The sequence below is a fragment of the Triticum urartu genome, chromosome 3A, assembly GCF_056163025.1.
Source record: "Triticum urartu cultivar PI428250 chromosome 3A, HENAU_Tu73, whole genome shotgun sequence".
Taxonomy (NCBI): Eukaryota; Viridiplantae; Streptophyta; class Magnoliopsida; order Poales; family Poaceae; genus Triticum; species Triticum urartu.
Window position 1 is genome coordinate 577,524,234 of NC_141875.1, and position 14,228 is coordinate 577,538,461.

Below are 14,228 nucleotides of genomic sequence, written 5' to 3' on the forward strand. Positions count from 1 at the left end.
CATCAGCCTCCCACCAAGGTGGGTCCCAGCTAGCAGGGGGAGTATTCATTTTTTCTGCGTAATAAGGAGGCACTTCCGATGGGTCCGAGCTGACAACGAGGGGAACATTTTTTCACGAAATATGGTGACCTGTCCGGTGGGTCCCAGTAGTCAGGGGGAAACGTTTTTTTCGCAAAATACGGTGGCCCGTCTGGTGGGTCCCTGCTGTTAGGTGGAGGAATCATTATTTTCCGCGTAATAAGGAGGCACTTCCTTGCCGAGGTTGTGGACCCAGTTGTCAGCCTCTCTGCATACAGTACACTTCCGGGAAGTCGTTCCTTGACCATGTTGACCACGCCGCGTTCCGTTGCATGCATGCGTCCATGGGCGTGGTGCGTCCCCACTGTCAGCCTCTCACGTATAGTCATCTTCCGATGACTCTCGGTTGTTGTCCACGTTGACCACACCGTGCCAAGTGCACCAAAGGCCAGTGGACGACGGCGAGGCCCCAGACTGGAATGACTCGGAGATGGGGAAGACGGGGCAGTGGAGTCGCAGATGGAGAGGAGTGGGAAACTTGACTGGTTCGGGTGCGCGGCAGCACAGCCGCGGTGCCGCCCACGGGAGACAGGAGCAAGAACAGAGGTTGAATAAGGAGCACGACTGTTGGATTAACATCGAACGGTCCAGCTGCTAGAATCATTTGTTGATTAAGTTGACAAAGCCCTGCGTACATGTCCGCTTAGTAGGCCCACAAGTCAGCCACCAAATCTGACGGGTCCCAGCTATCAACGGGAGGAATAATTTTTTTCGCATAACAAGGAGGCACTTCCTTCCGTGCGAAGATACAGCCGGTGGGTCCCAGCTGTCAGGTGGAGGAAACATTTTTTCAGCTTAATAAGGAGGAACTTTCCTTGCGTGCGACCATGAACCTCGTGGGTCCCAGCCGTCAGGCTCTCCACGTACAGTCCTCTTTCGATGACTCTCGTTTGTTGACCACGCCGCACCGAGCGCAGCGAGGCAGTGGACGACGGTGATGCCCCGGACGGGAACGACTCAGAGATGGGAAGACGCGGGAGTGGAGTCGCAGATTGAGTGGAGGAGAAGGGTTATAACCGGTTCTGGTGCAGCGTGGGGCTGCAGTCGGTGGAGAATAATAGGAGGTGTGGAGGGGTGGAGGGATAGCCTGGTCGGCGATGGGGTAGCGCTTCGCAGCGATGCGTGCTAAGCAGAGCCGCTTGCCGCTGGAGGCCGGACTAGGCGGTCCCGGCGACGCTGGAGGAAGAAGACGAGAGATTGAAGGTGCATGCCAACCAAGTTAACAACGCCCTGCGTAGGCTTCGACCTATTGGCCCACATGTCAGCCTGCAAAAATGTGGCATATACTTAACCCATGTTTTCTAGAATGTACAGTCCATTTGCTGGGCTGGGTGAACAAATAATTTTGCATCAATGCGTCCCATTTATATTATCTAAGAAATCCCATCCCATTTGCACTTCCTTCAAATACACGAATTAACTGGGCTCGTTATATATATAATGTTATGTTAGAAGGAGCAATTAATATCAAAAATAAACCAGAGAGACACATTTTTTATATACATAATTAACAAATTAGCGAGGTATTGCTCAAAATAAAAATGAGCACGTTATTATTACATTGGTCCTTAAAATCTTCGTAAGCTTTTGTACGCAATCACCAGGATTTTCCTTGCCCGTGAGTCAAAAACAACCAGGATTTTCCTTGCCAACTTCTGTTAAACATTTACTTTTATAAGTTAATAACATGTGGGATGTTTTTATAATGTACATATAAGTCTCTATAAAATATACAATAATAGTAATAATATAAATATATATAATGTTGTTAAAAAATACATTGGGCTGTCGATCTTTTAAGAAAAAGCCCATAGGCCGGTATGGATCTCAAAAAATAAGTTGAAACCACTGTCACCGTATGTCGTGGGCTACCATGCTAAAATACAAAACCTAGGCCTAGCTGATACTTGTTCGCCCTCTGGAAAAAAATGATACCAGATCCCCGAGCGAACTGGATTATAGAGGGGGCCGGCGGCACGACTGAAGAAGCACGTCAGGAGCGATTTTTTTCTTCAGTGGATGGCTCTCTATGGTGTTTTTTACTTGCCTCTGCACCATACAACTTGTATTTTTAGCCTCCCAGACCGTGGTGGACCAGCAAGCCATTTGCTAGGCGGGCCAACCTACAGAAACCAGCACTTGATTTTTCATCAAGCCCCCAAAACAACGCAGTACTATGTTTGTTTTGAGGCCAAAAACATTACGGCAGGGGTTGAGCGGGGGAGGGGGCAAGACAGAGCAAAAAGATTAAAAAGAGCTGATGTGCCGTTGCTACCCTAACAAAGCAGGTGCAATTCTTCTTGGGAAGAAGGTGTGCCGTTGACACCCACACGTCACATACCCCACAGTAGGCATACTAACAAGTTCACACCCAAGCACAACTGAAAAGGTAAACATTCGTATCAAACTCAGGTTCACAGGACATGTTGATATTCATAGCCAACATTCACTATCAACAACTCAAAAGATTCATATATACACAAGTTCAGCATGTCTATGGATCCAAATGATTGATAGATCACACAACAATATTCATAGATAATTCACAAAAAAATTCAGATATACACATGTTCGGTATGTTTATGCATCCAAATGATTGAGATCACAACCAATATGATCCATGGACAAACTTTAATTACCTAGGGTACAGACTGTTAAATGGTGTTCAGTCGGAGGTACTTCTTTCCAAAATTAATGCTTGTACGAGTAAACTTTCGAGTACATAAGAGGCAGCACAGACAATCTGGACTTTGCTTGTAGGTTTATCCTCAAATAGTGGCCTCGTGCCGAGGGAGGTTTGAGCAACTTGGCCACTACTTTTATCCAACTAGTTTACTGGCTCATCTTGGTCCTATAGCTCGTCAAAATTCTACATTGCAGACTGGTAAATTGTGTTCAGTCAAAGGTACTTCTTGCTAAAATTAATGCTTGTACGAGTAAACTTTTGAGTACATAAGAGGCAACATAGACAATCTGAACTTTGCTTGTAGGTTTATCCTCAAATAGTGGCCTCGTGACGAGGGAGGTTTGAGCACCTTGGCCACTACTTTCATCCAACTAGTTTACTGGCTCATCTTGGTCCCGTAGCTCACCAAAATTCTACATTGTAGACGAGAAAGGAGGCGGTTGAGAAAATGAACCACCCAAATTTTTTGTGCAGTTCAACTGAAATGGAGCATCCCTGGCGTGCAGACTAATTAAGTGCCAGATGAATATACGCGTTAACCAACTTGTCTGGAATCTTTAGACTCCATGCCATACAGTTCGCTACCATATCTGCCGATAACCAAAAGGCACAAGTTGGGACCAAAGACTGGACTGTGTTTTTCTGGGTTATGCGCCAAGCAATATTTTTAGCGTTCACTCTCCTAATACTTGGAGTTTGACAACTGGTTGACGCCGATTGATACTCGAATGAATATAGGCACTTCTTATCAACATCGATGCTTGCCTAAGTGAACTTTGGAGTACATAGCAGCAGCATAAGTATCTGTCCATCTGATCTTTTTGTGCAGTTCTACTGAAATCACCCAATGCAATGATTAGCCTGCGAGTTCAGGCTCCAAGTTACTCCTTTATAAAATTGGCAAACAGTAGCACAACACCAAATTACCAATACATGGCAAGCACAGTAATCAGGATAAAGACCAGTACCAACCTGTGTGAGGTAGCATATCAATTACTTTTTCCTTTGACTGGAAGCCGAGATAAGCGAATCGACTGACAGCAAAGGAAGAAAGCAGGCCCAGATTAGCGGCTGACAGGAAAGGACGAAAGTTGTCGAGGCAATGAAGCACCCAAAGTTTTTGTGCAGTTCCATCAAAATCGAGCATCCCTGTTGGCACATATATTGAGAGAGTGAGATTACTGTAATAGTGGGACTAGTTGATGAAACATACACTAACAAATAGAAGCACCCTCATTATCTTAATGGGTAAAGTTAGCAACATAGTAGTCTTGCTTAAAGAGAGGTATTAGTTTATTTAATCAGTGCCAATTAGCTCAACACTCAAAGCATTACCATGTATCATAGGTTGCAAAACTTTAACTTGCAAAGATAAAGGAGTTTCTCATGACAGTAGCACGATACAAATAGAGATGACAACAAACTAATATGGATGAAGGCCTTAGGCCCGTACCAACCTGAGGAAAAAAGCTTATTCATGTAGTCCCATAAGAGATGATAAAGCACTCACTGGAATCACTCGGTAGTATATATTTTTGTGCACTTCAAATGTATGGTTGAAATCACTCTTGTTTACGAGTGCTGAGATTATATCGAAAGAATATCAAGAACTTCCAGCAGAATTAAAGCACGGGCTGGGATACAGTTCATTGTATTGTCTTGTGTAGTTCCACTAATATGTATGATTGGCACAACATGATCCCTGTTTGCACAAATAGGAACAAGGTGAAACCTTCATTAGCTTAGTGAGAAATGATAGAAAGACATTACCATATTACTCTAACAGTAGCATCAAATTCATGATGGACAATACTCTAAACATTGCCTCATTGAACCAATGGCAATAAATTGACATGCAAAACAATAGCACTATTATGTCATGACACTAATAATATTCCCTCCCTGCTCCACCACATGATTCACCTTCATAGACAAACATACACACGTACATGATTCAGCTTAGGGTGTTGTGACACCCCCAATTCAATCGTACACTAATCATACACGCAAACGTGTACGATCAAGATCAGGGACTCACGGGAAGATATCACAACACAACTCTACAAATAAAATAAGTCATACAAGCATCATATTACAAGCCAGGGGCCTCGAGGGCTCGAATACAAGAGCTCGATCATAGACGAGTCAGCGGAAGCAACAATATCTGAGTACAGACATAAGTTAAACAAGTTGCCTTAAGAAGGCTAGCACAAACTAGGATACAGATCGAAAGAGGCGCAGGCCTCCTGCCTGGGATCCTCCTAAACTACTCCTGATCGTCGTCAGCGGGCTGCACGTAGTAGTAGGCACCTCCCGAGTAGTAGTAGTCGTCATTGACGGTGGCATCTGGCTCCTGGACTCCAACGTCTGGTCGCGGCAATCGGGTATAGAAAGGGGGAAAAGAGGGAGCAAAGCAACCGTGAGTACTCATCCAAAGTACTCGCAAGCAAGGAGCTACACTACATATGTATGCATTGGTATCAAATGGAAAAGGGGTATCATATGTGGACTGAACTGCAGAATGCCGGAATAAGAGGGGGGATAGCTAGTCCTGTCGAAGACTACGCTTCTAGTAACCTCCATCTTGCAGCAGAAGGAGAGTAGATGGTAAGTTCACCAAGTAGCATCGTGTAGCATAATCCTAACCAATGATCCTCCCCTCGTCGCCCTCTGAGAGAGCGATCACCGGTTGTATCTAGCACTTGGAAGGGTGTGTTTTATTAAGTATCCGGTTCTAGTTGTCATAAGGTCAAGGTACAACTCCAAGTCGTCTTGTTACCGAAGATCATGGCTATTCGAATAGATTAACTTCCCTGCAGGGGTGCATCACATAACCCAACACGCTCGATCCCCTTTGTCCGGACACACTTTCCTAGGTCATGCCCGACCTCGGAAGATTAACACGTCGCAGCCCTACCTAGGCACAACAGAGAGGTCAACACGCCGGTCTAAATCCTATGGCGCAGGGGTCTGGGCCCATCGCCCTTTGCACACCTGCACGTTGCGAACGTGGCCGGAGAGCAGACCTAGCAACCTCCATTACAAAGGAAGTTGCGTTACGCGGTCCAACCCGGCGCGCGCCGCTCAGTCGCTGACGTCAAGAAGGCTTCGGCTGATACCACGACGTCGAATGCCCATAACTGTCCCCGCGTAGATGGTTAGTGCGTATAGGCTAGTATCCAGACTCAGATCAAATACCAAGATCTCGTTAAGCGTGTTATTTTGAAATAACCACGGACGCCGACCAGGGCCAGGCCCACCTCTCTCCTAGGTGGTCTCAACCTGCCCTGTCGCTCCGCCACAAGGTAACAGTCGGGGGCCGTCGGGAACTCAGGCCCACCACTACCGGGATGGAGCCACCTGCCCCTTCAGCCCCCAACATCGAAATCACTCGCGGGTACTCCTACGAGCCGACCTGACTTTAATCACCACCTGTATAGCATGTATATATGTATAGGTATATACCCGTGATCACCTCCCAAGTGATCACGACCCGATAGTATAGCATGACAGACGGACAAGAATGTAGGGCCACTGATGATAAACTAGCATCCTATACTAAGCATTTAGGATTGCAGGTAAGGGATCAACAGTTGTAGCAACAATGACAGGCTATGCATCAGAGTAGGATTAACGGAAAGCAGTAACATGCTACACTACTCTAATGCACGTAGTAGAGAGAAGAGTAGGCGATATCTGGTGATCCAAGGGGGGGGGCTTGCCTGGTTGCTCCGGCAAGGAGGGGTCGTCGACACCGTAGTCGTACTGGGTAGCAGCGGAGTCGGTCTCGTTGTGTAGCGAGAGAAAAGGGGGGAAGAAACAATAAATATTAAGCAAACAGATGCATAGCGATGCATGGCATGACAAGTAGCGGTGCTAGGGGTGCCCTAACGCGGTAAGAGGTGGTACCGGTGAAGGAGGGCAACATCCGGGAAAATATCCCCTGTATTTCGCGTTTTCGGACAGATAAACCGGAGGGGGGGAAGTTGCGTGTTCGCTATGCTAGGGATGCATGGCGGACGAACGGGCTGCGTATCCAGATTCGTCTCGTCGTTCTGAGCAACTTTCATATATAAAACTTTTTCATCCGAGTTACTGTTAATCTTCTATTAATTTTCAAAGTTTAATTAATATTCTAAAATTTCCTGATTTAAAATAATTCGAAAATTAATATACCTAAACTGCTACGTGCACTCGAAAGTGTACCCAGCAGCGTGTGCTTTAGGCTGACAAGTGGGGGTTGTTGACTGCTGACTCAGCAGTCAACAGTCAAATGTTGACTGGTCAGCGGGTCCAGCTGGGCCCATATGTCATTGACTGGGACTAGCCTAATCAGCAGTTGACTAGTCAAAGTTGTGACTGGGTCCACTAGTCATTGATTGACTTATTTTAACAGGTGTTTAATTACTCTAATTAGGATTACTAGAGAATGGGTCCCACATCTCACGTACACCTAAACTAATTAAACACTAATCCAATCCTAATCCTAATCTAACAGGGCCGGCTCCAGTGGCCAGGGAGGCAGAGCCGGCAGGCTGGGCTCGCACGGCGTACAGAGACGCCGGCGGCCAGGGCCAAGCAGCAGCTCGCGGCGGCAGCAGCAGTAGGGTCCAGCGGCAGCGGCAGGAGGCGGCGGCGCTGCAGGCGGGAGTGGGAGGCGCGTGGGTGCGGGTGGTAGCGGGCGCCGGCGGGCGAGCGAGGGCGGCGCTTGCAGGCGGGGCAAAGCGGGCGACGCAGGGGGCGTGCAACTGCAGGTGCGCCGAGCGGAGCTGGCGTGGGGGCGCGCCTGGGCGCGGCAGCTACGGTCGAGGCGCTGTCCGGCGAAGCGGGGCATGTGGATGCGAGCGAGCGGCTTGGGAGGGAAGGCGCAAGGCGAAGCCGGCGGGGCGCGTATGGGTTGGCGCAGGGGAGCACGGCGGGAGTGGGCAGCAGCGGCAAGGCATCGCGGGCGGAGCGCCTCGGCAGGAGCAACATCAGAAAGTAGCAGTGGGCCTCGGCAGCGGTCCTGGCAGGCGTGGGTACTTGCCGGCCGGCGCGGCCGAAGCGTATAGGGCGGCGCAGACAGGGGCCTGTGGACGCGAGCACGCAGAAGCTCAGGTGCGACTATGGCGGCTTCGGCCAGTACGGGCGACGACTACGGCGACCGAATCGAGGGGAAACAAGGGGAACGGGGAGCGAGGCTCACCGCGGGGTCGACGAGCAGGTCAGTGGGCTCGACGAAGGCTCGGTGGAGGCTAATCGAACGGCGATGACCGGCGGCTTCCGAGGAAGAAGACGGTGTAGGCGACGGCGTTGGCGGTCCTTGTCGTCGATCCGGTCTTGTAGGCGAAGCGGCGGAGCACGGCGGAGATTCTGGACACGAGCTCAGGGCACGACAGTGACAGGGAGCGTGTAGGTGAGGTCGGCCATGGCGGCGACAGCGTTCGGGTTCAACCAGATCGAGGGCACGGAGCGAGGAGAGGGGGGAATGGGGATCTAGGGTTCGTCGAGAGAGACAGGGGCGTCCTTGTAGGACGCTGGGGGGCCACCGGATGGCTGCCCCGTGGCCATCGGCGTCGTGGACGGACGCCCGGTGTCCAGCGCGCCTAGGTGAGCAGTAGGTTGAAGAAAACCTTGGGGTGGGCTGGGCCGGCTGGTTCGGCGGCTCGCTGGGCCATTTGGCCCAGTTGGACCAGGGGAGCCCTTTTCGTTTCTTTTGTTTTGCTATTTTGTTTTCTTTACTTTTTATTTAATGTTCTTTTCTATTTTATTAAATTTTAGCTTTTATAAAAACAAAGTTGTACCTAAAGAGTATTAATAATTATGCCCCTACCACAATTAGCTTCGCACCTAAAACAAAATAGTTTGTAACTGTTTATTATTTTTAAATCGTTCAAATAATTGTTTTGATATTTTTTATTTAGTTTAGTGCATTTCATCATTTTATAAAGGTGTGGTTTTAACATGACAAATAACCAGAGATTATTTGCCACACTTTGAACATTTTAGCTTTCATGTTTGAAAACTTTGAGTTTAGGACTTCAATTTGAATTTGAAATTTGAACCAGTTTCGAACCAATGCGAGGTTATCAACAGTAATCATGGTGACGTGGCATCATTAGCAGAGGATTACTGTAGCTTAATTATCCGTGCGTCACAATTCTCCTCCACTACAAGAAATCTCGTCCCGAGATTTAGGAGCGGGAGTAAGGGGGGGGAGGGATTTGGTTACGAAATTCTAACGGGTCTTCTCGGTGTTGGTTGCTCTTCCTAAAGTAGTTGATCATCTACATTGACGTCTTCATTTCTCTGCTTCAGGCCATCATGGTGAAGTCGGCATCCTTTCTTCAAGAACTCCATCGTACTTACGAAAATGATAAGGGGTAACTATGGAAGAACGAGCCTCTACAAGGTTGATTAACTGATAGATATCTAAGGAATGTGGTAGAAAGCAACTCTTGAATTAATCTTAAGAAGGCATCGAGAGCAAAATAAGAAGGTACCATAAGAAGTTTCGAGCGGGCGGCAATCGTTCGATGGCATAATCAGAAGGTGAAAGGGGTTCAGAGTAACTACAATAAGTATTGCGTCTGATACCAGAATAGATCACTAGGTAGGTGGCTCGTGGATTACATACGAAGTCAAGCGCGAGGAATAACTATGGAAACGGGGGGTGTACAGGAGAGTCAGGTTTCGATCCTGTGGAACTATGGGTTATGGGCCCACCATGTGATTAAAAGTAGGAAGGGCGTTGACATCTTGCACGGTCATGATAGCAAGGCATGTTAGAGTGTAGCCTATCAGTTATGTCGGCACAATGTCGGTACCAAGGGCGAGGGATGAAGAGAACCATTTTCCTGCTCGTTGAACGAGGCGGACCAATAGGCAAGGTTCTCGTCCATCGGCGGCTATCGGAATGTCATCAACAATAGTAACAGGGTCTTGCTGACAGAATTGTACACCGAGGTGTTTACTTAAGTAGGAGAATATTACCGCTTAGATCATATAGATCACAATAAACGTTAAACCAACCAATGGAAAGGGAAATATGATTATCAGATTAAACAGAACAATGGAAAGAAAAATGTTTTTAAACACATATTTCATGGGTATATCGTTCTCAAGGACAAGCAGAGCGTGATATCCATGACAGGATATAATGTAGAAAACTCTTTAGGTAGGGGAGAGAAATTTCATGACATTACCCATACAACGGTGTTTGGATAATAGAGCAGGAAACATTTAACATTGGGCTTCAAATGTTCTTGTTGAAAATTGGAGTACCAAAGACATGCTTCGAGATAGCATTGACATGGTCTTCCAGCAAGGTCGGGCTTTAGATACACAAAGGATCCATCAGGAACAATTTATAAAATAAGTCTTACGATTTCCTCATGGAAGAATCACTAGGCTTGCTAAAAAGGAAACTATAACAATAGGTCCTCCGGCCAGGTGTGTTGGGCATGACATCATTTTACCGGGTCATATAAAGACCAATGTTATGACTCTTGGAAAACGTTCCAACCATCATATCTGACCGAGATTCAGATCTGATTGGTGTCAGGGTACTTCAGACTCAAGATGCTTGAGAAAGAAAAGGTGCAACGCAATTGACAAGATGACATTGTAAGATTTTCGGGAAATGAACTAGGGAAGCAAGTCCGGAATCATGAGTTCATCATTAAAACCAATGAGAGGATGAAAAGTGGCTGATGGACTCAGCGACAATTCATCAAGGTTTCCAAAAAGACGGATTCGCACAATTATGAGAACAAGGAGAAAAAAAATTGCCAAATCAATTGATATAATGAGGTATGCTCGAGGAAAACATACACAGTTAATCATTGATTGAAAGGTGCACCCGAAATATGGGCTTAGGTAGCATGATTAATGCTAGAATGATGATTCGATATCCAATGGTCTAAGAATGAAATATCGACCATTAACTTCGAAGCAATAGGGTTGCTAGAAGTTTTAAGGTAGCACATCATAATTCAATTGTTGGTTTTCCGGTTAGAATCAACACAGGGACCAATAAATGAACGGATATGGCAAGAAGTATCACATGTATCAAGATCTCTTAAGAGGTGGTGAAATCCCCATGACATTCTTAACACAAAAGATAGTAATACTCCAAGGTAGAACATAACACAAGTTGGATAGCAAGGAGCTCAAGGTATAACACAAAACACGAATAATTTTGTGTTGGAGGGAAGTCAATAAAGTGGTCGATGATAACATAGATCATCGAGGGCAAGGATGGTATTTCTCATAATGAACTCAATTGACATCCTGGAAGAGCTCAGAATGCCGATGATGATCACGACACAATTGTTGAGAGATTTCATGAAGATGTAATCGGTCGGCGATGACATCAAGCCAAAGGAATGATGAAGCGAAAGGTTATTGAAACCAAGGGTATGACACAAACTTGAAACCTAGCTCGCTGTTTAAGGCGAAATGGTATGATGAGGAAGATCGACGTAAGCTTAGCTCATCGTCGAAAGTTGTGCTCTGGGAATAAGGACCAGGTAGCACAGTTTAAATCATCACAAATAATGATATAGCCAAATAGGGTAGGAAGGACGTGATCGGGTACAAATACGTAAGCAAAGATGATTTGTCATAGTTGTTGAACCGTAGTGTGGACTCGGTTCAGTTATCGGTGTTCTCGAGTGACTAATAACTCATGACCCGAGGAAAAATTTGAATCGACGAGAAATAATTGTAGATGAAGAACTCATAAGGAGTTATGTAGTTTTATGATATCCTCGAGATACCAGAAGGTAAAACTCGAAGGTAGAGCAGAGTAGAGGTTGGGCAGGCGTATTGATCTGCAAAAGGCAAGTATTTTAACTTGTCCGAGTAATAGAATCAAAGGAGAACAATCATGGTCGGAACCACAGTTGTAAAGGACCAAACATAGATACAGAACGAACTTATAACAAGGGGATTATTATCATTTACAAGAAGCTTCAATGATAAGTTCCACATCGGGTCCATGGGCATGAACGCAAAGGCTCAAGGTCGACTCCCACTTCTCCAATGCATAACCTTTCAGTCACTTCTCATTTTCGAAGAAGTTGTAATGTTGAAATTTTATTTAGCAAAATACCAGAAGAGTATGACTCGTGAAAACTTTCGAGGTCACACATATTAAGGAAGGCATAGGTTCAACCCGTCAGGGTATCATGGAAACATATACCACAAGCTTCAATAGTAAATACCACCAGCTCGAAAACATAGCATGGTTGAAAAAACAGAGGATACAACTTACCAAAGGCTTTATGTATTAGGGAAGGAATTTCCCGAGGTTTTCGTAAACGAAGGACACTGTCGGATGATAAATTTAGCAAAGGATCTGACGGTCCATAACCGAGCTGATGTGAGCATCAGTACCCAACCAGAATAAGAAGGGATGCAAGGAGATCAGACTATAGAAACAACTGACTAATTCAAAGCCAAAATGTAAAGGAATTATGATCTTCAAATCAAGGGATCAGAAGCAAACACTCTGATCAAGGATGGATAAGTTGAGTAGGCTTAGGGGTACAATCGATGGCAATTCGATTGGTCGATAACCAGCTCATGTTCAAAATGACATCTGAGCCGGAAAGATATTTTAAAAGGATCAACCGATGATTACGTGCATTCACACTCATGTTGAATCAATAGAACCAAAATGACGATGTCAAAGGAGGCTAATGAATATTGCCAGACATATGGGAAGCATTCATAATGCAAGCAGACAAGTATTTGCAGAGCAAATAAGCTGCTAAGGATTTTCGGAGGATCGAATAGTATTTCAAGGACTTTTGTGAAACACCTGAACAACTGGGGATGAGCGGATACTCGGTAAGTGCGAGGAATATCCATAGGGGTATTCATGTGGCAAAGAACTGCAAGGCAGTAAGCACAAAGGATACTCGGAATAGTGAGAAGTAGTTCAAGGTATCTTGTACTAACAAGAGTAATCGAGAATGAAGGTATGGATGGCAAGTATAAGTAGCTATCCATAGGGGTAGCGATGATAGGCAATTGCAAAAGCAACGGGCACCAAGTATCGAGGGAACATCAAAGAGTAACTTCGAAAACTTCTGGTGCAGCCGACAATCATCTGGACGGAAGGGGCTCTGCGGGAGAAAGTGGTAACGAGAACCTAGAGTTATAATTTGTAAAATCATTTAACCTGAATAGAAGAGAGAGTAGAATCCCAGAGTATAGACGAGGAATAAAAGATCCTAATACCACCCAATGGCGACGTGGGCCCGTAAGGCACACGGCCATGTTAGTAAAAGTTTTGTAATGTCTAGACTCAACTTCAGCCAAGGAGTGCGGAAGGGGGATTCCTACAGGCAGTCGGCTTTGATACCAATTTGTGAGGCCCCCAATTCAATCATACACTAATCATACATGCAAACATGTACGATCAAGATCAGGGACTCACGGGAAGATATCACAACACAACTCTACAAATAAAATAAGTCATACAAGCATCATATTACAAGCCAGGGGCCTCGAGGGTTCGAATACAAGAGCTCGATCATAGACGAGTCAGCGGAAGCAACAATATCTGAGTACGGACATAAGTTAAACAAGTTGCCTTAAGAAGGCTAGCACAAACTGGGATACAGATCGAAAGAGGCGCATGCCTCCTGCCTGGGATCCTCCTAAACTACTCCTGGTCGTTGTCAGCGGGCTGCACGTAGTAGTAGGCACCTCCCAAGTAGTAGTAGTCATCATCGACGGTGGCATCTGGCTCCTGGGCTCCAACGTCTGGTCGCGGCAATCGGGTATAGAAAGGGGGAAAAGAGGGAGCAAAGCAACCATGAGTACTCATCCAAAGTACTCGCAAGCAAGGAGCTACACTACATATGTATGCATTGGTATCAAATGGAAAAGGGGTATCATATGTGGACTGAACTGCTGAATGTCGGAATAAGAGGGGGGATAGCTAGTCATGTCGAAGACTACGCTTCTGGTAACCTCCATCTTGCAGCAGAAGAAGAGAGTAGATGGTAAGTTCACCAAGTAGCATCGTGTAGCATAATCCTAACCGATGATCCTCCCCTCGTTGCCCTGTGAGAGGGCGACCACCGGTTGTATCTGGCACTTGGAAGGGTGTGTTTTATTAAGTATCCGGTTATAGTTGTCATAATGTCAAGGTACAACTCCAAGTCGTCCCGTTACCGATGATCACGGCTATTCGAATAGATTAACTTCCCTGCAGGGGTGCACCACATAACCCAACACGCTCGATCCCCTTTGTCCGGACACACTTTCCTGGGTCATGCCCGGCCTCGGAAGATCAACACGTCGTAGCCCTACCTAGGCACAACAGAGAGGTCAGCACGCCGGTCTAAATCCTATGGCGCAGGGGTCTGGGCCCATCGCCCTTTGCACACCTGCACGTTGCGAACGCGACTGAAGAGTAGACCTAGCAACCTCCATTACAAAGGAAGTTGCGTTACGCGGTCCAACCCGG

General features: G+C 46.3%; 1 long non-coding RNA gene across 1 annotated transcript; it reads right to left on the reverse strand.

Moving 5' to 3' along the window:
- Nucleotides 1-4,809: 4,809 nt before the first annotated feature.
- LOC147980601 (uncharacterized) lies at nucleotides 4,810-8,319 on the reverse strand. The gene is made up of 2 exons (XR_015598560.1): nucleotides 7,950-8,319; nucleotides 4,810-5,131 (listed from the first exon to the last, which is right to left on the reverse strand). It is a non-coding gene; the product is annotated as an uncharacterized LOC147980601 (long non-coding RNA).
- Between the last annotated feature and the right edge of the window lie 5,909 nt (nucleotides 8,320-14,228).